Source organism: Urocitellus parryii, chromosome 8 (assembly GCF_045843805.1).
Source record: "Urocitellus parryii isolate mUroPar1 chromosome 8, mUroPar1.hap1, whole genome shotgun sequence".
Lineage (NCBI taxonomy): Eukaryota > Metazoa > Chordata > Mammalia > Rodentia > Sciuridae > Urocitellus > Urocitellus parryii.
In genome coordinates this window covers 73985703-74010939 of record NC_135538.1, presented here as the reverse complement: position 1 = coordinate 74010939, position 25237 = coordinate 73985703, and the positions used below count along the sequence as shown (strand labels likewise).

The 25237-nt window shown below is 37.2% G+C and overlaps 1 pseudogene; it reads left to right on the top strand.

The window, feature by feature from the left end:
* The first annotated feature begins 2267 nt into the window (after positions 1-2267).
* On the top strand, positions 2268-6487 carry LOC113198082 (exonuclease 1-like; annotated as a pseudogene).
* Positions 6488-25237: the final 18750 nt, after the last annotated feature.

The following is a 25237-nucleotide window of genomic DNA, read 5'->3' as shown; positions in this document are numbered from 1 at the left end:
TTGTTGTGGAGGACTATATGAGATTATCAATGCAAGTATTCACAACAGTTTCAGCCATATAAAGTGTCCTCTAATAAATGCTAGCTATTAATATTATCCACTCTTTTTGTTACCGTCATTACTGGAGGAAGTGGACACTAAATAGGGAATTGAAGGGTAAGAAGGAGTCAACAGTGAGGAAGAAAGGGATGAGAGTGCTAAATGGGGAAACAGCTGATGCAAATGCCTTGTGGAGGATGGAAACACAGCAAGGAGGACAAATTCAGAGAAGGCTGGCACATGGACACAGAGACAGCATAATACAAGGGTAGAGAGGGAGCGAGACAATGTCTTTATGGGTGCACTTAGCTCATCTATAGTATTTATTGTGGATCTGTAAACACATATGCAAAACACCATTTCCATTTATTGTAGGTCATTTTATAATACTGGTCAGAGAAAACATAGCATAATTCTATTCCTGTGATTCCAGAGTGGATCCTTTATTCATTTGTTCATTTATTTATCCACCATGCATCCACTCAACAAATATTGAGTACCTATTATGGATAAAGCATAGGTCTAGGTGATGAAGTTAAAAAGTGAATCAAGTACCATCCCTGCTTTAGTTAACAAATGAACAAACAAAATAATTCATAGAATTACTAAAATGAAAAATGGATCAATTTCTCTGAAAGACTCATTAATTCTGTGAAGAAGTAAAGAGAGCATTAAGGAAGAGACTTTTGAGACATGAAGAATAATAGAAGGGAACAAAATCAAAAGAGAAAAGAAGCACATGTCATGACGAACCAAGACTGTGGGGAGGCATGTTCATGGACAGGAAGAATTAATAGTTAAAATAGCCATACTATCAAAAGCAAAATACATGTTCAATGCAATCCCCATCAAAATACCAATGACATTCTTCACAGAACTTGAAAAAATAGCTCTAGAATCATTTGTAAAAATAAAAGACCCAGAATAGCCAAAGCAATTCTAAGCCAAAAAAAAAAGCTTAGAATTGGAGGATCACAATACCCAATTTCAAATTATACTACAGAGTTGTAGTAACAAAAACTGCATGGTACTGGCATAAAAACAGACACATAGACCAACATTACAGAAATCCCCACAGATGTAGTCACCTGACCCTCGACAAAGGTGTCAAAAACAAACAGGAGAAAAGACAGCCTTTTTAAATAAATTGTACTAAGAGAACTGGTTATCTTTATGTAGAAGAATGAAGCTAGACCCTTATCTCTTACCCTACACAAAAATAAGCTCAAAATGGATCAGAGATCTAGGGATTAAACTATGCAACTATTAGAAAAAATGTAGGATCAACACTCCAGCACCTGGATACAAGCAACAACTTTCTCAATAGGACCCCTAAAAATCAGGAAATATTGCCAAAAGTTAGTAAATGAGATGGCACCAAATTAAAAAGTTTCTGCATAATAAAGGAAAAAAATAGGAATGTGATGAGAGAACTTACAGAATGGGAGAAAATCTTTGCTAGCTACTCTTCTGACAGAGAAATAATATCTGGAATATATAAAGAATTCAGAAAACTTTACACCAAAAAAAGTCAAAGAACCCAATTAATAATTGGGCAAACAAATTAAACAGATACTTCTCATAAGAATAAATACAAATGGGAAAAAATATATAAAAACATGTTCAGCATCATTAGCAATTAGGGAAATAAAAATCAAAATACATGAAGGGCCTGTCCTCTGTTTGCGACTATATCCAGGTTACCTGTGTTCTGCATCCTTGGCCTTTTTTCCACTGGCCCAAGCCAAAAGAAATGCGGAGTCTGGAGTGGGCTTGCACCCATGGCTGCACATCCTCTAGAGACAGGATAAAGTACTGAAGTTGTTGCTGGTACTGTTTCCTGGGTGCCACCAGTGATCTCCTTGAGTGCCACATCCCTACTGTGCCAAAGAGGAAATGTTTACTGGAGGCTATTTATCTGACTTAGGAGAAACTTACCTAAGTTTCACAAAATGTATGTCACTTTCATTTTCCTCAGTGTGAGCAACAACCCTTATTAGAGATATTACCTGAGAGATAGGAGACTAATGATCTGAAGCTGTAATTTGACCACCTGCATCCAGATCACCAGGGTGTTTAAATTCAGAATATCCCATCACAGTCCAAAACTAGTGACTCAGTCACTGGAGGGGAGTTAAAAATCTGCCACCTTCTGAAATTTGAAAATGACTGGACTAGAGCATAAGATCTCTAATAGGGTAGCAATAGGTTAAATTGGTGGGGGCGCTATGCAGATACAAGAATTACTACAATTTATCAGAGAAGCTTCTGAGCCCATCCATATAAGGAAGTATAAATGGAAGCTAATACTTGTGAATACCTATTGTCAGCTTCACGAAGGAGCTATTGCGTGTGCTGAAAAGCTACTCCAATGGGAACCTACTGATAGATACATAGATTTTGTGTGAAATTTGTAAATATGTTACTATCTCATAGGGTCACCTATTCTTGTATTTGATGCATGTACTTTACCTTCTAAAAAAGGAAATAGAGAGGTCTAGAACAGAAAGATAAAAAGCAGAACTTCTTAAGGGAAAGCAGCTTCTCCACGAAGGGAAAGTCACAGAAGCCTGAGAATGTTTCATCCGTTCTATCAATATCACACATGCCATGGCTCACAAAGTAATTAAGGCAGCACACTCTCAGGGGGTAGATTGTCTCATGGCTCCATATGAAGCTGATGCATAGTTGGCCTATCTTTGACAAAGCTGACATTGTGCAAGCTATAATAATAGAAAACTCTGACCCAGCTTTGGGCTATAAGAAGGTGATTTTTAAAATGGTTCAGTTTGGAAATGGAATAGAAATTGATCAGGCTCAGCTAGGCATTTGCGGACAGCTTGGGGATGTATGTGCAGAAAAGAAGTTCTATTACATTTGCATTCTTTCAAGTTGTGACTATCTCTTGTCATTGTGCGGGATTGGTTTAGCAAATGAATGCAAATACTCAGACTGATCATATGTTCATCTCAATAGATGAAGAAAAAGCATTCAACAAAATACAGCACACTTTCATGTTCAAAACACTAGAAAAACTAGGAATAACAGGAGCATATCTCAACATCATAAAAGCTATCCATGCTAAGCTACAGGCCAACATCATTCTAAATGGAGAAAGATTGAAAGCATTCCCTCTAATAACTGGAACAAGACAGGGATGCCCTCTCTCACCAATTCCATTTAACATAGTTCTTGAAACACTGGCCAGAGCAATTAGACAGATGAAAGAATTAAAGGGATACAGATATGAAAAGAAGAACTCAAATTAGCACTATTTGTTGATGATAGGATTCTATACATAAAAGACTCACAAAATTCCACCAGAAAACTTTTAGAACTAGTAAATGAATTCAGCAAAGTAGTAGGATATAAAATCAACTCCCATAAATCAAAGGCTTTTCTATATATCAGTGACAAATCCTCTGAAAGGGAAACAAGGAAAACTACCCCATTTACAATAGCCTCAATAAATAAATAAGTTAATAAATAAAATACTTGGGAATCATCCTAATGAAAGAGGTGAAAGACCTCTACAATGAAAACTATAGAACACTAAAGAAAGAAATCAAAGAAGATCTTAGAATATGAAAAGATCTACCTTGCTCTTGGATAGGCAGAATTACTATTGTCAAAATGACCATATTACCAAAAGCACTATACAGATATAATGCAATTCCAATCAAAATCCCAATGACATTTCTCATAGAAATAGATAAAGCAGTCATGAAATTTATCTGGAAAAGTAGGAGAATTAGCATTCTTTTTAGCAAGAAGAATGAAGCAGGTGGCATCACTATACCAGATCTTAAACTATACTACAGAGCAATAGTGACAAAAACAGCATGGTAGGGCTGGGGTTGTGGCTCAGTGGTTGCATGCTTGCCTAGCAGGCATGAGGCACTTGGTTTGATCCTCAGCACCACGTAATAATAAAGACAATAAAGTCCATCAACAACTAAAAAAAATTTAAAAAAAAACAGCATGTTATTGGCACTGATAGACCAATGGTACAAAATAGAGGACACAGAGACCAACCCACATAATTACAGTTATCTTATATTAGACAAAGGTGCCCAAAACATACATTGGAGAAAAGATAGCCTCTTCAATAAATGGTGCTGGGAAAACTGGAAATCCATATGCAACAAAATAAAATTAAATCCTATATCTCATCAAGCACAAAACTCAACTCAAAGTGATTTGAGGACCTAATTCAACCTAATCATGTGGGATTAGGCCCCAACTTTCTTAATAAGACTCTTATAGCAAGAATTAAAATCAAGAATCAATAAATGGGATGGATTCAAACTAAAAAGCTTCTTCTCAGCAAAAGAAATAGTGAAGTAAATAGAGAGCCTACATCTTGGGAGCAAATTTTTACCATTCGCTCACACATCAGATAGGGCACTAATTTCTAGGGTATATAAAGAACTCAAAAACCTTAACACCAAAAAAAAAACCCAAATAATCCAATCAATAAATGGGCCAAGGAACTGAACAGACACTTCTCAGAAGATGATACACAATGTATCAACAAATATATGAAAAAATGTTCAACATCTCTAGCAACTGGAGAAATGCAAATCAAAACTACTCTAAGATTTCATCTCACTCCAGTCAGAATGGTAGCTATTAAGAACACAAACAACAATAAATGTTGGGGAGGAAGTGGGGGAAAAGGCATACTCATACATTGCTGGTGGGCCTGCAAATTGGTGCAACCAATATGGAAAGCAGTATGGAGATTTCTTGGAAAACTGGGAATGGAACAACCATTTGACCCAGCTATCCCACTTCTTGGTCTATACCCAAAGGACTTAAAAACAGCATACTACAGGGACACAGCCACATCAATGTTTATAGCAGCACAATTCGCAATAGCCATACTGTGAAACCAATCTTGATGTCCTTCTGTAGATGAATGGATAAAGAAAATGTGGTATATATACACAATGGAACATTACTTAGCTATTAAAGAGAATAAAATCATGGCATTTGCAGGTAAATGGATGGAATTGGAGAATATAATGTTAGCTGAAGTTAGTCAATCCCAAAAAACCAAATGCTGAATGTTTACTCTGATACAAGGAGGATGATTCATAGTGAGGTTGGGAGGGGGGGCATGGGAGGATTAGATGAACTCTAGATAGGGAAAAGAACTTGGAGGCAAAGGGAGAGCACATGAGAGCAGAAAAGATGGTGGAATGAAATGGATATCATTACCCTAAGTACATGTATGAAGGCACGAATGGTGTGAATATACTTTGTATACGACCAGAAATATGAAAAATTTTGCTCTACAGGTGTAATATGAATTGTAATGCATTCTGCTATATAACAAATTAGAATAAAAACTAAATTTAAAGAACAGTACTCATATGAACAATAATCGAGACATAAAGATTATCAAGAAAATTGAACATTATCTCAAGATAATGTCCTTTGATGTAATCCTCTGTTTCAAGATAAATAGAGGATTACATCAAAGGATTTATTTGAGCCAACAATACTTTCCTTTTTCAACTAGTTTTTGATCACATCAAAAGGAAACCTGTCATTTTGAATGACTCCAAAGATGACATTGATCTGAAACACTAATTACGTTGGGTGATATGTTGACGACTCAGTAGCTCTTCAAATAGCTCACAGAAATAGGAGATAGATATTTTTGAACAGATAGACAACTACAATCCAGACATTGCTGTGTCTGACCTATCAAGAAGTCATACTTGAAAGCCAAAAACATGGCAAAAGTCATCTACTGTTAGTAGCATCTGCATAGGAATTATTGCCCTAGACTCAAGTTGGATATTGTTCCAGATACTACACAATTGAAGAAAAATCCAAGTAAGTACTGTGGGCATTAAACAAATGATTAGTACTAAATGTTTAAGTCTCCCAACGAAGTCATCCATGGTGAAAAGACCGAGAAGTGAAGAGCTGTCAGAAGATGATCTATTGAATCAGTATTCTCTCTTGTTTACAAAGATCAAGAAAAATAGCTCGAAAATAATGAATCATTGAACTCTTATGTAATGTTTGTGATTGCCCTGGAATATAGGCCTACTCATACAAAAGACTTAAACACACCACCTCAGACCAAAATTAAATTTACAACATTTTTACAGAGAAAAAACAAAACAAAACAACAGTAATGCAGGTGCAGTTTCAATGATCAGAAAAAGGTTTTGTTTTGTTTCGGTGTTTTATTTTGTTTTGTTTTGTTTTTTGCTGTTTTCTGGATTATGCTGATTGTGTATCCAAGAAAGGGAGTAGCAAGCTTCTAGATGAAACTGCTGTCACAGATAAAGTAACTAATCTCATTGAGTCAGGTTGTCTAGCCCTAGGAGGCCAGAAGTTGGTTGATACAAAGGTACCACATAATTCAAGTGATCAGGTTTCAAATAATGTGACCGTGTTTACTGATGAAGAGTCTCAGTCTCTTTGAATCTTATCAATATGAACTCCCTTTTGAAGATGATACAGTTACCAGCCTGAAAGACTTGTTTTTAAGTCAATGACACTTATAAACTACACTGAGATTTCATCTCAAACCAGTCAATTGGCAGTCATTAAAAATATAATAATAATAAATGCTGGAGAAGATGTGAAGAAAAAAAGGACCACTTTTACATTGTTGGTGGGGTTGTAAATTAGTACAACCACTATGAAAATCAGCATGGAGTTTCCTCAAAAGGTTATTCATGGAGCCACCAAAAATGACCCAGTATATAATTCCTCAGTACCCATCCTGAAGAATTAAAGTTATAATACTACTGTGATACATGCATACCAATGTTTATAGCAGCACAATTCACAGTAATCAAACTATGGAACTAGTCTAGGTGTCCGTAAGCCAATGAACAGAAAGAAAATGTGGTATATTGGAGTTTTATTCAGTCATAAAGACAAAGGAAACATTTGCAGAAAACTGGACAGAACTAGAGACCATTATGTTAAACAAAATAAGTCAAACTCAGAAGATTAAGGGTCATTGTTTAAAAATCTGCAGAAGCTTGAGAGGTAAAAGGAAAAGAAAGAAGGAGGTAGATCTTGTGAAAATAAGTAATGGAAAAGGACCAAGGAGTGAGAGAAGTGGAAGAAGGTGGGAAGAGCTGGAGAGTGGTATTGACCAAATTATATTGTTATATTGTGTATTGTGTGCGTGTGTGTGTGTGTGTGTGTGTGTGTGTGAATATGTAACAACAAATCCCATCAGTATGTGCAAATATAAAGCACCAATAAAAAATGTGGGGAAAAATAAGTGTGGGGAGGGAGGAGGATGCATGAGGTGTTCTGGAAGACTGGTGGGCCAGCACAGTGATGGATGGAGAACTGGTGGAGATGAGGTAGGGAGAGCTTGAATTGTCTAAATGATGAGGGCTTTGTGGGATTCTACTCTTTGCAACCTGTCTGTGGGGACCAAGTGAGGCCCTTTCATTTTCTGACTGCACTGGTCATTAAGGCAATTGCGAACATACCAATGTGACTGTGATTGGGTGCTCTGGTGTTGCCTATCTCCATTTTACAATCCAAGCTGCCTCCTTACAAGGTGTGGTGAAAGGAGCTGAGAAAGACAGAACTTTATTCCAGCCTTGTTACTAAGAGTGATCCACTTGAACTCACCTCATATTTAATGCTGAGAACAGAAAACCTGAGTCATAGTACAAATCTTAAAGTCAGAAAATGGACAACCTTTTAAAGTCGTGCTTTTGAAGAGTACTTTATGTCTTCATAAATGCTCACCATGTAGTGCTAACTGAACAGAATTAGAAGAGAAAAATCATAGCTAACTGTGAAGCTTCAATTTACTTCAATTAACTTAGATATAAAAGAAGGATATATGAAAGAAATGGTGGAAAAATAAAATATTAAAGGGTATTATCTCTGAATATTCAGATTATGAGTGATTATTATTTGCTTCTCCTTGCTTTGGAGTATTTTTTCAAATTTTCTTCAAAAGTATATGCTGAATTTATAATTAAAATAAGACATAGTTGAACATTATGTTAAATAAAGATCATTGGTGTTCAAGATACTTTGGAGGGAATAGCGTAAGAACACTGAACCTACTGGGATAGGAGCTTTTGACACCAATTTTTTAGTAGCTTGTAAATAATTTGTACCACCAAGTCACCCCTCCACATTTACATCAAGTATAAGGTAAATGATTCAGGAAGACAGAAAGAATTAGCCCTAAAGCTAAGACAATTTATATGAGTCACCTACTAGAGGTACCACACACCATAAATGAGAGTTAGCCCTTTTTCCTAAAACTTAATGACTTTCTCCTAGAGGAGATGGCACTATTGACAAAGTTGGGGAAAAAATACAATCATATGAGGCCTCAAGGAATATGGGGCTTTCCTACTGAGGAAAAAGCAAAAAAAAAAAAAAAAAGGTAGTTGCTTATGCACAGGCCCTGAGGTGAAAGGCTAGCATATCAATTATGGCAAGTTTCAGATTATAGAGTACTACAGTACATTTGAACCAAAGGTGATTTAATTGGCCAAGTATGGGCACATGGGCATGTCTGCTGTTAACCCTCACATGCAACATGTAGTGTCATGCTACCCAAATACCTTGTAAACCAAATTGGGCATGAATTATCATTATTATTTTTAAGAGGTGGGTTGCTTTTGGACAAAATAAAAAGGAAGGCCATACAGAGAGAGAGAGAGAGAGAGAGAGAGAGAGAGAGAAAGAAAAAAAGAGATAAAAAATACATACACACACAAAAAAAACTAGAGCATATTCACTTGTAGTTATTTATTTATGACTGGAAAGAGAAAAAGGGTAGAATTATATCAAATTTTGTATCTTTTAGTTTCTCCTGATTTCAACGAAGACCAAAATGTCAATATTATTTTGAGAAGTAAAAGCAATCAGCTTGTAAAAGTGCAGTAAGACACTGAGCCATGAAAGAGGGAAGGTGCATATTCTTATTTCCTATTAAGAGTACTCACCCTCCTCATAACCTTTCTCGAGTATGGAGCCTTCCCTCCACTCAGTAACCAAAATGACTTTTCACTTCATTCCCTGTCTCTTCCTCATCCTGTTCCTACCCCATCAAAAGAATTATTTCACTAGCTGAAGGATGGCTCCTCCTTTTCACTGAATATTCAGTTGTACCATCCTTGAACCCTAGAAATATTTAGAGATATTTCCCAAGGGCAAAAGCTCAAAATGTAATGGTTTCATTGTTCTGATGCAGAATCAAAATGTATACTAGAGTGAAAGGATTAATAGCCTAATCAGCCCACTCTTCCTTATTAGAAGGAGTTAGAGTTGTAATTTGAAGTGAAATCATTCTGATCCCAATGCCAGTTCCAGCTTGTTGACTTTAATGGGGAAGCATAACACTCAGAAATGTGAAAACACAGTGGGTATTATTTATATGAAATATTCAAGAACCATGATATTTTGCTCATGTGGAATACTATGGCATTTTGCCTAGATCAGGGAACCAACAGATTAGCACATTAACACTTTTAGGAAACATGCATATAATTTACTTTGAATGTGATCTTTGACTTCTAGGAGGAATACCTAATGATTTCAAACTGACAGACTACTTTACAAAACATTTTTTTTAAAGTACTGGTTGCTAAGGAGCCACTAGCATTATAAGATAAGCATAAAGTCCACTTCTAGAAAGGAAAATCCACTTGAGGAAACTTTTCAAAAATGCCCTAAAAGTATAAATAAGTAATTAGAAAATAGTTCTTGAGCTGGGTATCAATTCTACATTTTCAAAGTATGTTTTATATTCAAGTTTTATTATTGAGTGGTTCTAAATATTCTTATCAACTTATTTAATTCTCCAGGAGTTAGAATCTACTACTATTCTCATTTGAGAAGTAAAGCAATGAAAGCAGAGAGGTTAAAAGAACTTCTCAAAAATCACATATCTGGTACCTGGAAAAGCCTAGATTTAAATCCAAACAGTGTGTCTCAGAGAGCACATTCCTAACCATTATACCACACTAACACCAATCATGTATTAGCTGGAAGGTCTATTCAAGAAACTTCTTATTAATTATTAAATATTATTATCACCAATAGCATTAGAAGTTCAGTTTTCCCCTTTCCATATCTTTTATAATTAGAGAGGGAGTGCATTTATCATTTAATTAAGCTCAAGCTATACATACTGGGGGACTGTAATTTTGCTTAATAAATATAATGCTTGCATTACTAGAGGTAAAGTTTTAATTAATCAAGATAAGATTTAATCACTAAATTGTAATAAAAATTCTTCAGCAGTTTTGCTTAACATGGTAAAATAAAAAAATTTACTCTTAATTTTCTTGATTATTATTTTCCATCAATTTCTGATTCAATGACTGAAATGCTAGTACAAAGTTAAAATTTAAAGGATCCTGAACTGTCAGGATCCTATTCAGGAAGTCTTTGCCTTACATTTATTTTGAAGTGTTGTCCCTATTTTTTCTTCTAATAACTGCAAAGTGCCTTGTCTTATATTTAGTCTTAGATATGCTTCGAGTGAACTTTGTACAGAGATCTAATTTCAGTCTTCTATATATTAACTATTTAGTTTTCCCAGCACCACTTACTAAAGAGGCTATCTTTTCTACAATGTATACTTTTGACACTTTTGTCAAAAATCAAATGATAGTAGGTGTATGTGTTTATTTATGTGTCTTTTATCTGTTTCATTGATCTACTTGTTTGTTTTTATGCTAGTACCATGCAGTTTTTGTTGCTATGGCTCTGTAGAATAATTCAAAATGAGGAACTGTGATGCCTTCAGCATTGCTCTTTATGCTCAGGATTGCCTTAGCTATTCTGGGTCTTTTTTTCTTCCATATAATCAATAAATGGATGGCGTCAAATTAAAATCTTCTACATAACAAAGGATATAGCAGAGTGAAGAGACAACTGATAGAATGTGAGAAAATCTTTGCCAGATACTCCTGCTACTGAGATTAATCTATAAACAAATCCAAAAAAAACCCCAAATAACCCAACCAATAAATGGACAAATTAATCAAGTAGACACTTCTCAAAAGAAGTACAAATGGACAACTGTTTGAAAAAAATATCAGGGAAATAAAGGCAAATCAAAATTATGCTGAAATTCCATCTCCCTCCAGTTACAATTAACAATGAAATGCTGGTGAGGATGCAGGTTGGAATAGGGGAGGAACTCTTATACACTGTTGGTGGAAATATAAATTAGTACAGCCACTGTGGAAATCAGTATGAAGTTTGCTCAAAAAGCTAAAAATAGAACTACCGTATGATCCAGTTATACCACTCCTTGGTAATTATCCAGAAGAATTCAAGCCAGCATACTTTAGAGATACATGCATACCCATGTTTATCACAGCACAATTCACACTGGTCAAATTATAGAATCAGCCTGAGTACTTGTCAATTGATAAATGGATAAAGAAAACATGATAAACACACACACACACACACACACACACACACACACACACATACACACACTGAAGTTTTATTCAGTTATAAAGAAGAATAAAATTATCTCATTTGCAGGAAAGTAAATGGAACTGAAGACCATAATTTTGATTGAAATAAGTCAGATTTAAAGGGAGAAAATTGTTGTATATTTTACCTTATATGGGGAAGCTAAAAGGAAACAAATCAGGAGAAAAAAGGACACCATGAAAGTAGAATGGTAACCAACAGGGTAGAGGAAGGGGATTGGGACAGGAAGGGAGCCAGGGGGGACGTATTGAGGAGAAAATTTGATTAATTGCATTTTTATATATGTGCCAACATACCACATATGTATAATTGAGATGCACCAACTGAAAAGGAACTTAAGGATCCACAGGAGACAACCTCTGCATGCTGTCACTGGAAGAGAAGATGATAATGTTGACAATAGTCAATGGTGAGGGCCATGAGGGTAAGTTTTGATGTTACAGAAAGCAAAGGAAGAGAGAGAGATGGAGTGTGAAAAAGTATACAGAGATATGGTTGAGGAAACAGCCCCTGTTGCACACTAAAGAAAGTACCATATCTAGGAACGGGGGGAGGATTTCTAGCCACAGAGAATGCATCAGATACAAGCTATTAATGTTCAGGACTGGTCTCCCCCTTCTAAGCTCTCCCTTATGCTTTAGGGACTGAAACCTTGAGACCACATCTCACCAAGTTCCTTGACAGTGATGTTTCCATTTAGATCTGTAAGAAGGTGCTTGCATGAGAATACAAGGCAGAAGGTGAGGTTCTCTGAAGGCATATGCTTGAACATCAGTAGATGATGGACCTAGAGGTTCACTAGAAGCTTCTGGACATTGTCCTGAGAATCATTCACTTCAGCACTGCAGGCAGCAGTGTTTTTTTTTTTTTGGTTGTATCTTACTGTGATTTTTGTGATGTTAGCAACAGCTTCCTTAAACTTTGTTCCCTAACTATTTAATGATTGTGAAAGTCTCTTATTTTCTATATTAAGTTTCATCCTGTTCCAAGTGCTCACAATAAAGTCTGTGATCATGAACAAATGTTTGCTAACATAGGAAGTGTAGTGTCATTGAGACAGAAACATTTTTCAGCATGTTGAGAGTAAGTGATACATGAAAAAAAAGTAGAGACAAGAAACTTAGACATATTTTTGAAGGGGAGAAGGGGAACCCTTATGAGAAGGAAAGGAGATGTATTAGATTGAAATAGTAACTATGACTGATGAAGTCAGATCCTGACTTCAACGGAAGGAGTCAGGGCCACTGGTGGATAGCTTGGCCTTAAACAGGTAAAGGGGTATCTTGTTCTTTACAACATGTCAAGGAAAAAAAAATATGAATTAGGAAGCTGGAAAAAAGGTTCCACTTGTCAAAATGAAGTAAGTTCCAAGTATAGAGGACATCTGACACAAGACATCCATGCCACTTTCTTTTGGTAACCAGATCCTGAATTCTTTGGGGGAACCACTCATTTCCATCCTCAACTCTGAGAACAATCACATTCTCCTGTCCAAAGGGATGGTCCAGGGTATGTGCTGCAAGGGGAACTGATGGGAAATGAAGGGGCATTTGCTGAGGCTTCTGGTTAAATGGCAGGTTCTGCTAGGCTTTAGGCAGAGACCACATGAGTTATTCTGATCCATGGTAAAAAGAGTCTTTCAGAGTCTGGAGTTCAACCAGAGGGAGCAGAGCCTAGGAGAGAAACACTGGTCCTAAAGATAAAGACGAAGCCCTTGCTCTGAGCTTCGTTTGAAACTCAGTTCTTTCCTCAAGTTTTCAATTAGTTTAATTAATAAATTCTACTTTTGCCTAAGCCAGTTTGTGCTGGATTTTCTCCCATTTGTTGAATGTATCCTAAATCATGTAGTAAGGTTATCTGCTGAAAGTGAAGGGTGTGGGATGTATTTTAAAAAACCAAAAAGCAGACTGATAGCATGAACAGCAAAGGGAAGGATCTTAACCAATAATCACCCAGTTAGACCATAAAACACAGTTGAATTTGGCTGAACTCAATCATGCTAATGTCAAGCCGAAATCAATAATTTGGTTTTTAAATGTTCTCTGTGGCAACTAAAGGAACTGATTTTTTTCATCACTTACAATTGCCTTTGTGAAGCATAGACTGCTTTTGGCTGGGCTCATGTGACACCTAACATCTGGACAAAAACTGAAAAATGTGATGTCAACCATGTGTTTTGTCAAACACAATTACAAACCCCTGGGTAGTTAGAAAATATCTAATAATTGTTTTGGATTTCATCTAAATCATGTATGCACAGTGTTTGTGACTCAAACCTTTCACAAAGTGAAGGAACATAATCTCTGAACCCACCACTCCTTTGTTTTACAAGTCAGTCCCCAGCTCAAGAGTGATGTCAGCTTTGCCCCCCACTTCATATTTCCCCCATGTCAGATTTTCTCAATACAAATGCATCAACTTTTCAGCTCCATTAGCCACTATTCATGATGTAGTCTTGAAGTTTAACCCTGTCACATAAAGGACATTTAACTTGGAAGGTTAAAAGTAGATTTGGAGTGGCAAAATTAAATTTTTTATTTTACCAAGGATGAAACTAATGTTTAGGAAGGTCATTTAACTTGTGCAAGATCCCACTGCTGGTTAGTGGCTAAACTGAATCTTGAATCCATGATTTTTTTTTTTTTTTTACTTCAACTACTATCCCAAGCTACCTACAGATGTCATAACTTACTTAAAAGGAAAATTTGGCTATGTTATTATTTGACAGTAAGGAGCACTTGGTTACATTATGAGAAGAAAAGGGGATGTATTAGATTGAAATAGTAACTATGACTGATGAAGTCAGATCCTGACTTCAACGGAAGGAGTCAGGGACACTGGTGGATAGGTTGGCCTTAAACAGGTAGAGGGGTATCTTGTTCTCTAAAACCATGGTTACATTTATTATTTGACAGTAAGGAGCTATGAATAAATATATTTAGAGCTACCCCAAAATGTGTCAAGAATTTTTAAAATGCTTCCTTCTAAACATCCCAAAAGTTCAGTTTTAAGAAATCTGTAAAGTTTCCCAACAGTATAAAATATCTATGCACCATAGCTATTATCCCTCTGCTACTCTACCCACCAGGCTTTATTGTCCAAATATTTAATGCCAATCATATGGGCACTGCATTTAAAGGAACTTCTAAATTCTCATATATGTGACTCTCTTTTTCCATTTATGTAGCAATTTTATATATTTGCTGTTATTTTGTGGCATGGAATATAATAAGGCCATTTATGCAATATGATTTCATTTGCAATAGGTAAGGCAGAAATTATTTATTTTATATGAAAAAATTAAGAGGAGGCTTAAAACAGTCTTCTGCTGCAAGTCTTACTTTGCAGAGTATTCTAAGGGTAGAAAGCCATTTCAAGAAAGATCATGACCCTGTGATTTCTTACTCATTAATTCATTTGATAGGAATTGTGACACAAACAAATATTGCATAATGAAATTTCTATGACTTCACTATGCTTAATCACTATTATTAAACAGAATGCTATGTATTCATATAAACATGGTTCTTAGCTGTGAATTATACAAACCAGCTAAATAACTTATTCTGAATTAATTTGAGATAAAATGTTTTATAATTTTCTCCATTTCAGAGTCAAGATTATATGTTAAAATAAGATTTACAAAGAAAGAAGTTAAGGAAGAAAAAGGAGGAGGAGGAGGAGGAAGAGGAGAAGGAGGAGGAGGAGGAGGAGAAGGGAAAGAAGGAGGAGGAAGAGAAGAAGAACAGAAAAACTAAAGAAATTAACCAAAAGTTTGGAAATGTACACAATCATTATCTATTTTGCCCTTTTGAAGTCAGGAAAGGGAAAAAATGGGGTCAGCAATGTAAAAGAACATTTTTTTTTAAATGATAGTAAATGTCATAGCCTCTTGAACCACAAGTAACAGTATTCACAGTAATTACCAAGTGACCAACCAAGGCACCAAGCACAGTAAATGTAGGGAACACAGAAGGGCAAGACAGAACTTGGCTTCTGAAAAGCTTATGATCTAGTTGATGATCAGACATAGAATCCAATAGTGGAAAATATCTGATATTGTCTATTTATTTAGTGATATTCCTTTTCCTCCTTCTCCTCTGGTCCACCTCTTCATAATCTGATTAGAAATTTGTCTGAAGCTGCTAGTGGTCAGTTCTATCACATATAAAAGGATACATATTTTCCATTCAAGTTATTCAAACCTGAAGTCAGAAAGTTAAGGTAATAAAATAGTTTTTCATTCTGAGGACTTAAGAGTTTTAAAAACACTTTTATTTAAATTATTGCCTTTTATTTATATTATCAACTTATATACATAATTCAGAAACAGTATAGTACTGGTAGAACAAAACAGTTTCCCTCCACTTTACAGATAGAGAAATTTAGGCCAAGAAAGAAGACTTCTCCTGAAGTCTTTGGTAGTGCCTAGATAATTGGGGCACAATGAAGTTTAACTTAATTAAACTTCAAATTTGATTCCATGGACATTCAACCTCAAAAAGCCAGGAGAACTGGTTAAAATCTCAGCTCCAACACTCATTATCTGTGTCATAAGAGGCAGGCCACTTTCAATGTTTCTGGGCCCAATTTCAGCAAAAGCTGCCTGTTTTAGTAAAATTAGGTTTAGTTCTGAGTGATAGACAATTTTAAAAAAGTGATTTAAACAAGATACGAGCTTATTTCATTTATTCATAGAGGAAGTCTGGAGGTGGGCAGCCCAGGGCTTGTATGGTATCCCATGGAATCAGGGTTCCAGGATCCTTGTACAGTGTTGTTTCGTCATTTGCAGTGTGAGTTTACTACTTCAGGATGAATTCAATACAGTTACTCCAGATTCAACTCTCACATATGTATTCTAGACATCATGAAGAAGGGTGAATCATCTCCCCAAAGGGTGCGATATGTATGATATATTTCTAGTCAGTTGTACACCATACTTGCTTGCACTTTGGCTGCTTAGAGGCTAGTTACAGCCACACCTATTACAAGGGATTGTAGGAAATAAATCTTTATTATGGACAGACATGAATTTACCTAAAAATCAGAGATTCTGTCACAAAGGAAAAAGGAAGAAATAGGATTTGGAGATCAATGCCAATCTTATCAATATCATTCATTTGCCTAAATGTTCATTTGAGATATTGTATGTAAGAGTATACCTTGTAATAGCAGTTTATAGTATTATCAATGAATCTGACTTCAAGTATGAAGAAAAAGATGTTTCCTTACACAGTGCTCTTCCTGGGTGTTTTGGTCCAAAGTACAGATGTGACCACCATGAGCATGCACCTGCAACTTGTCATTATAGGGCACCTTTGTAATTGAGCATGTGTCACAGTAGTTGCTTGGGGGGAAGTTTGCCCACCTCCTGCAAGCTGCTCTAGCAGCTACTAACTAGAGCAAGTATGCTAAGATAGTCCCATTCCTGAAAGGCTCAGAGCTCCAGATAATTTTACTGAAACTTCGTAATGGCGCAGTGGTTGAGGAACCCACCCAACCTCTTTTCTTCTCTTAGAGACACACTAACACCATGATCCAATGGCTCTTTTGGTCTTCTTCAGCCTCCTCCATATTTTCTCATTCGGACACTTGCCTTAACATAATCCTTGCATGACATCTGCCTCTGACATCTGCTTCTTAGAGGACCAAATTAATACATAATATTTTGTAAAGAAATATAACTCATAATTTCTTGATAAGAAAGACTTTCTGGCAATACTATCACTAAATGTGCATATCTTTAGAATCATCTTATTTGCTCACATTCATGAAAAGCTCAAGATCAATTTTGTTGATGATTTTTAATCATAGCAGCAACTAAATATAAATTATTTATCTTCAGGTACAGTGGCAACATTTTAATAGGATTATCATATAGAGTTGGCATAAATAGTCCAATTCAGAATAATATGCACTTGTTTAAAAACTTTATTACTGAAGGCCCACTATGCTTAAATTCTTTGTTCTTTCATCAATCAGTTAGCAAGTCCCCACTATGCAGCAGTCACAAAGTTAAATACTGAAGAGATGGAAATGAATAAAATACATGTGCCCTCGAGGAACTTGCTAACTAGTTACAGAGAAACAGTGGTAACAGTCAACTACAAGCCCTATACCACAACTCTGCCTGTTATGGTTTGGACAGTAGGTGTCCTCCCCAAGCTCACTTGTGAGGGAGACAATGCAAGAGGGTTTGGAGGAGAAATGATCAGGTTATAGCCTTACCTAATCAGAGAATTAATTCCTAATTAATCCTTAATGGAATTAACTGAGTAGTAGCTGGAGACAGGTGGAGTATGGCTGGAGGAAGTGGTTCATTAGGGGTGTGACTATCGGATATGTTTTGTATCTGCGAAAGTAGAGGCTCTCTCTCTGCATTTCTGATCCTCATGTGAGCTGCTTCCCTCTCAAAAACATTTAGGAGTTAATGCAATTTGGCTACTTTCAATTATTTCTGCATGAAACTACTCTTCCACCTTGATGTTCTGCCTCACCTTGAGCCCTGAGGAATGGAGCTAACCTTTTGTGGACTAAGACCTCTGAAACCATGAGCCTTTAAATAAACTTTTCCTTCTCTACAATTGTTCTACTCAGTTCTTTTAGTCTCAGCAGTAAAACAGCTGACTAAAACACTGCTTTTGCCAGTGGGAATCTTGACCCAGAAAAGACCAGAATCTCAGATTCCGAAGGGACAGCTTGCTAACAGGTCTCAGTTACTTGTGGGTGCTCATTTATGCTCAGAGCAATTTAGATAATCTAGGAGAACAGCCAAAAAGATACATGGCTCTACTTTTTTTCTTCAGCCTCTTCAGAATAATCCATGTGGAAAGAGATTTTGAAGGAGCAGAAGACTGTGAAGAAGTAAGACACTGTATTTAAATTTAGAGTGGTAGAGAGAACAATTTGTCCACTCAGAGTCTGACACAGAAAAACATTTGTGGAGTCATCATGCATCCACAATGCTGCATGCTGGAGAAAAGAAGAAAATATAGGCTTGTTTGTTTTTACATTTCCCAAGAATCACTCTAGCAATGTGTGGGATATTGTCATCCAGTATTTTCTAACTCATTCAAATGGCAAAAAGTAGACTACTGGATTACTCAAGAGTTCTTCACCCAAGAGTTCCTTTTACAAAAAAAATCAAAAACATTTAAAAGAGTTAATGCAATTTGGCTACTTTCAATTATTTCTGGATGAAACTACATTTTATATTGAATATATCAAATATGATAGTTTTATGAAGAAAACAAGTTGTTGAAGGCATTACATATTTTAATGTTCTCAAATGACTAGTGACTTTAGCTCTATAAAACACTCTGAAAAATAAAATATGGCCTATGTTTTAAAATTTGCCAGTATGACTCTTCCCTTTGAGCTTAATTTTTTTTAGTGGAAATTCTATTATTGTATTCAGAATCAGTTATGGAAAAAGCCAGTGATTGTGTAAGGCAGTGATTAAAGGATTAGGTAAAACTGGACAAGGTTAGGCAGAATCCTTAGAAGATTGGAAGTTCTTTGAACAGAGACTTTGTACACACACACACACACACACACACACACACACACATTTGTCCTGTGGTCCACACAACTCCTGAAACAGGTCTAGGTGCCTGAATCCTTTTGAGGTGAATGGGTGGGGGCTGGGCTGTTGAGTGGATGAGAAATAGGAAAGGAAGAGGAAGGGCAGAGATGAGAGATGAGGCCACCTCAGAGTACCAAGTATTGGAGAGAAACTGAAAGGAAAGGCCCCAGGCCCCAGGAATCCAAAGACCTTACAATAGTCAAGAAAATATACAGCAGATTGTCTTTGTCTTAAAAAATAAACTAGATTAGGTCAACCCCTGAATTAATGGAAATCCATGTCTTCTGTCTTTCTCCTACCAAGTGAAAACCACTCACAAGGCTTTCTTAATAGATGCAAAGGTCTAGGAAATTAACTGCAAGTTAGCCCTGAGGGTTTCCAAAGGACTTCTGTCTGCTACAGTGTAACTCAGGGTGGGAGTGTGAGGAGGGGAGCAGGAATACAATAGGGAACTCTACTTTGACAAGTTCTTTCTCTCTCTGAGAAACAGTGGCCCCACAAACTCAGGCTCACATGGTCCTGGTGCTGGGCTTCAGTTTGGCTCTGTTTATCATTTGCCTTGGAGTTGGAAGAGAAATTATTTGATTCCTGTGGCAACAGAATTCTGGCAACAGTTGCAGAATTAGCTAGAGGAGGCATGTGGAAAGCTGTCCACCACGAGCTCTGGAAGGGTGTGCCTAGAAGACACCAGTCAAGCTCAGAGGTCAACCTTCTCACCAGACTAGCCAGAAGGAGCCTCCTCTTTCTCACACTTGATCAGTTTATGTTTCCTTTGTAGCACTCATATTAATCAGCTTTGCGCTCTTTATTGGTGAGCTGTCCCTTCTCTGACTACAAGTTTCCTTAAGGCAATATCCATTTGTTTTCCTCTCTCTTTGGCTCACAAGTGGATGCTCATTAAATGTTTGCTGATGAATTGACCAGGAAACAGGTCATGGCAATATCTATTGACTCTACTTTCCTATCATAAATTTTTTCCTTCTAGGTTTCTATCTCTATCTCTTCTGAAATCTCTCTTGGAAAGGCTATCAAATACTCCAAGACAGTTAAATCAAATAGCTTCTCTTCCTCTACCATCCTCTGGATCTCTTTAATATCCATTAGGATAGTCCTACATTGTTTTAGGGAATCCTCATCCTTTGGGGTTCTGTTGCCTTACCTTCCTCTTGGATTGTTCATTCTCAGTCATCTTAGCTTTTTCTTCCATTAATATTTACAGCCATCTGCAAAGCATCTGCTTTAATTTGACAAAATTTTACTGAGAACCTATGATGAGCTAAGTACTATGTCCATTGCCTTAGAAAAGAATTGACTCATCTGACTTCAGCCACCCCTTTTATGAGTATGTGCTGAATCTGGGTTGACAAGAGAGGTTTAGCTCTCCTTGTACAATAAATCTGATGCTGTCAAACAGTTGCAATGCTTGGTGTGGTTAATGGAACTGCTCGGGGTCTTAATTCTCTTTAATACTTCTAAATCCTGGAAAATCTCTTTATTGCCTTCCCCTTAACTTCTCCTCCCCTGACAGATACTATATATCAATACCTGCCCACATGCCATTCTTCTTTAAAAAAGTACCAGCCTCCAGTTCCTTTTCCCACTTTCCAGGTTAAATTCCATTTAAATAAATTCCACTGCAGTGAAAACTTCTTTACAAGAAGTGAGTGATTACCAAATCCCAAAGCATTGCTGAAATGACTCCCCTTTCTTTTTCTGATGACATTTCTCCTTCACCAAATGACACCATTTACTTGGTAATTTTGCAAATTATTGCCTCTGTAAATCATTCTCAATTCAGCAGCCTTCAAGGACACCTCCTGTAGGAAAGTCTGAGTGCAGTAAACAAGTAACAGCATCACAGATTCTCCGCCTATCAAGCCTTCTCTGGCAGAAAGAGTAAGAGCAAGCCTGGAGAAAGGAGTCTAATGGTTTTCTTCCCCCCATTTCTACCTAAGTGCTTCCCACTGAATAGCCAAATGCTTCCCAATAGGGTTGAAAAATCTCTCTTCTAAGTTCTAGTTTCTTCAAGCAAATGAGACCCACTCCCTGCAAGGCATCAGAACTGAACTGAACTGAGGCCCTCATTTCTGGTCCCAAAGTATGGTCATAGTTATTCTCAAACAGTCCAGGAAAGCAAGAGAGGACTTCATGTTTCAGCATTGACTGTTGGCCAGCCTGAAACCTTGCAGGTTGCACACACCTGGACCAATGGATGGAGAAGAGAAAGGAGCAAAGATGGAGCCAGCAGCATCCTAGGGGCCATAAAAAATGCCTCAAACTCGTCCTCAAGTGGATTGAATTTGGCAAATCCCAAAACACTCTTTGCCAAGAACTTTTTGACTTAATTTTTTAAACCCATGTGAAATTCAAAGGAAACTTGGTCCGTATGTTTCTGATTCATTTACACTTAACTCATCACAAAGTTGTTGTGAAATAGCCATTTGATGTCCAAGAAGCCTTTAGAAGTCCTTTCCTACGCCTTTTCTCCCTTGCCAATGCTAAATAAAATTCCAATCCAGAATTTCTTTAAGTTGGATCTAAGCTCAGAACTGAAAGAGAACTCATCTTGATAAAACATTCTTGTCAGCAAGTAGACTATTGAAACCCAGGGGAAAACAGAATTCCCTGAAGCTCCTGAAACTTCCTTCAATTCAAGGCTCCCCACTTTGCAAACTCATGTTAGATCAAAAGCAGAATGTTGATAATAGAAATGGGCATTGCACTGGGTCCCACCTCGGTTGCAGCAGAAATCCCATAGAGAACAGTTGCTCTGACATTTGCCATCAGATATTTCAGCTTGAAGTCTTTGGGAGAATTACAGTCACTTCCTCTCAGCACCGAACTTTTAAAGCCACAAGAGCCTTTGATCTTTCCAAATTCACCCACCAGTTTCCAACATGCAAAGTAGCTCAACCATCAGCTATAGAAGACTGGAACTAAAAGAAGTATCCATTTACCTCATACATAATATAATTCTACAATAAGCCAAATTCAAACTGATAGAATTTAGGAGGAAAAGGATGTATCAGTACTGTGGTTTCCAGCTGGTCTTTGGTGTGGACATTTTGGGGCTGGTTTCAGTATCAAACACTGGAAAGGCAAAGCTCAGGGGGCAAGGCAGTTCTTCCATACTTGTTCAGGGGTCTGCACACACCAGTGAATTCCAAAGCTCAGGCATCCTGGGGAAAGTAGTTGGAGCCTGCCAGATTGGAGAGAAAAGTGGTGGAGGCTGCACCCCGGGCACCTCTTGGCCAGGCATTCACTAGGCCCAAGTGCTACCTCAGCATCTCATCTTCCTGCCAGCGCGTTCCAGCAGAACAAAGACTCTTCAGATGATGGGAGATCAAGACTGGGTCACAGCGGGAAGAAAAAAATCACTCTCAAACAATCCACTCCTTCACCTCTCTGCTCCCTACTCCATCTTTTTTTTATTTCCTGCTTATTCTTAAATCATTTTCCTGAGCATTTTAAAACAATATTTGCATTTAATCATCTGAAAAAATATCCTTTATGGCCGCCTCAGAGCTCTTTCAAATACCCCTCCATGAATCTAAACATAACTTGAACCATTTTAAACAACTCCCACTTGGCTCAGTAAAGTTGCCATGTTCCCCCCCACCCTCCTTATTTTAAATTGTGCAAACAATTAGACATTTTGAAAACGGCATACATCAAGTATAGCAAGTCAGGTTTTAATTACTTTAAAACGTTTATAATCCCTGCTGTCAGAATCAGCCCCCTCTCCTTGGGCATGTAACATTATAACAATGTGGTGATATCTTTCTGGTTTGACCTAAATATCTGTTTACTTAATTGAATAGGTACAAGGCTGATCAGTCAAAATTAGGCATGGTTAAAGAGCAAATACCTGTCACAAGATGCCAGTCTTAAGAGGAATTGTGAAATTAAATGCATCTTTAGAGGTTTGTAACTAAGTTCACATTTGTATTTAAATACCAAATAATCTTCCAATTTTTATGCATAGTTTTCAGTCACTGTAACAAAAACATGATGTCGTGCTCATGCTGAGTGCACTGTACTTGGTTTCCTTGTTTACATTCACAGCTGTAAACACAGTCTCATCCAGACTTGCTTGGAAGCAAATTCCCCATTGTTTCCTGCATTCACCATGTTTAGAAAGCTAGAATTTCATTCTTTTCCTCCCAATATCATTCTTTATGCATTCACCCATAGGTGCCTACATGTTTCAGGGTCTGACTCTCTTCTATCTACCAAAACTCCTAGGTAGGTTTACTAATTTTAACTCCTCTTGGATTTCACAAGTAAATTGAAAATTTTTTTTAAAAAAAGTGGCAGGAGTATTTATTAAAATTCATTCATATGCAAATACCTTCACTTTAGCCCTATACCATGCCCTATGTTGCATCCTAACTACTTGAAACCCATTTAACCATCTTTCCAATTGGAGCTTGGCTTCCATCTTTTTCACCAGAGACAGCCTGGTCACTCCAGAAAGAGGGACTTTTTTTAAGAGGAATTTTCAACTTCTTTAGTTGCTCCCAAAAAGAACCCTAAACAGTCTTTAAATGAATTTCATTAAATTAATCACAGGAAGGTTGAGAGAGGGTGTTGAAGAAGAGAGACAAAGGAAAGAATAGAAGAGAGAAATAGATGATGATCGGAAGGAATTTGAAGAAAAGGAGAGAAAAATATTGAAAAGCAAATACAAGCAAAAACCATTAAATGTACTAAATAGAAACAGAGCAAACAATGTGAATGGGAAGAGAAAATGATTGAATTCAGAGTGACTTTGCCTATGTAGAAATGTGGATTCCAGAAACAAAATTCCCCCCAAACGCACATTTTTGTTCCCAACTAATACCTACTTTGCATTAGGGAATTAAACACACACACACACACACACACACACACACACACACACACACCACTGACACTAAAAAGCGGTTCTCCTATACCATATGGAGTCACTGAGTATGCCCTGTGGTCTCCTGAGATGGACCCCCAACCCCACCCCAGTATATCAGGCCCCTGTCCACTCACTGTCTTCCCCACCCCCAACGTGGCCACTCTACACACTCCAGGTCAGGAACGCCCTTTCCCTCCTGGATATGAGTTGCCACAACTGCTAAAATCTCAACTTGTTTGCAAACATCATAGGAGAGTGGGCACCACCTGGTCCCTCAGCAGTGCCCAGGAGGTGGAGAAAGCAAGGCAGCTGGAAACTGCAGACATCTCTGCACAGCCTCTTCCCAGGGAGTTCTCAAGTACTCAGCTTTGAATTTATGTAAAATCCCTGATCCTTTATTGCCTCTTTCTATCACACCCAGATGGCGCCTTCGGATAGAGTTCTTATGTTGCTTCTCTGGCAACTACATTGAGCCTTCTCTCTGTCCCTTAAATGATCAAGTTTTCAAAATAAGAGAGATGTCCCTTCGTGCTGTACTTCAATGATTAGGAACCAGTCCTTCATTCACATCTGGTTTTGCCCTGAATTTCTGACTCCATCTCAGGGCAGAGGACTATTTCTCACATACTTCCCCTGTTTTCAACACAAGTCTACTTTTATACTCTATTTGATTCCTAGCATTTTCTATTAGAATAGAGAAAAATATAATCCTGAGGTTCTGAAACTGGAAAAAAATGTCCAAAATTCTAGCCACATACAGTGGTGCATGCCTATAATTCTATCTGCTTAGGAGGATGAGGCAGGAAGACTATATTTGAGGTGAGCCTATGCAATCTAATGAGAATCTGTCTCAAAATTAAAAATTAAAAAAGAGGGGCTGAGGATGTAGATCAAGGGTAGAGCATCCCTGGATTCAATCCCTGGTACTGAAAAAAAAAAAAAGAAAAGAAAAGAAAACTCAATAGTCCCTAAACTCAACAGTTCCTAAACTCAACATGAACAACCTGTGTACTTGGAATATCTTCTTTAGAGCTAAAGAAAATGTGTGCATATGATTATCTCATTTTAAAGACAGGTCAATGAAACTGAGTTGGCAAAGTCCACACAGATAGGTCTAACTTCTTCAAAGCATTGGAGAAACCCTGTAATTTTGCTGTACTTTACAAATGTACAGATTCCAAAGAAAACTCCAGAAAGCATAATGACTATTATTATGTAGAATGACAGTTAAGGTTTACACTATCGAT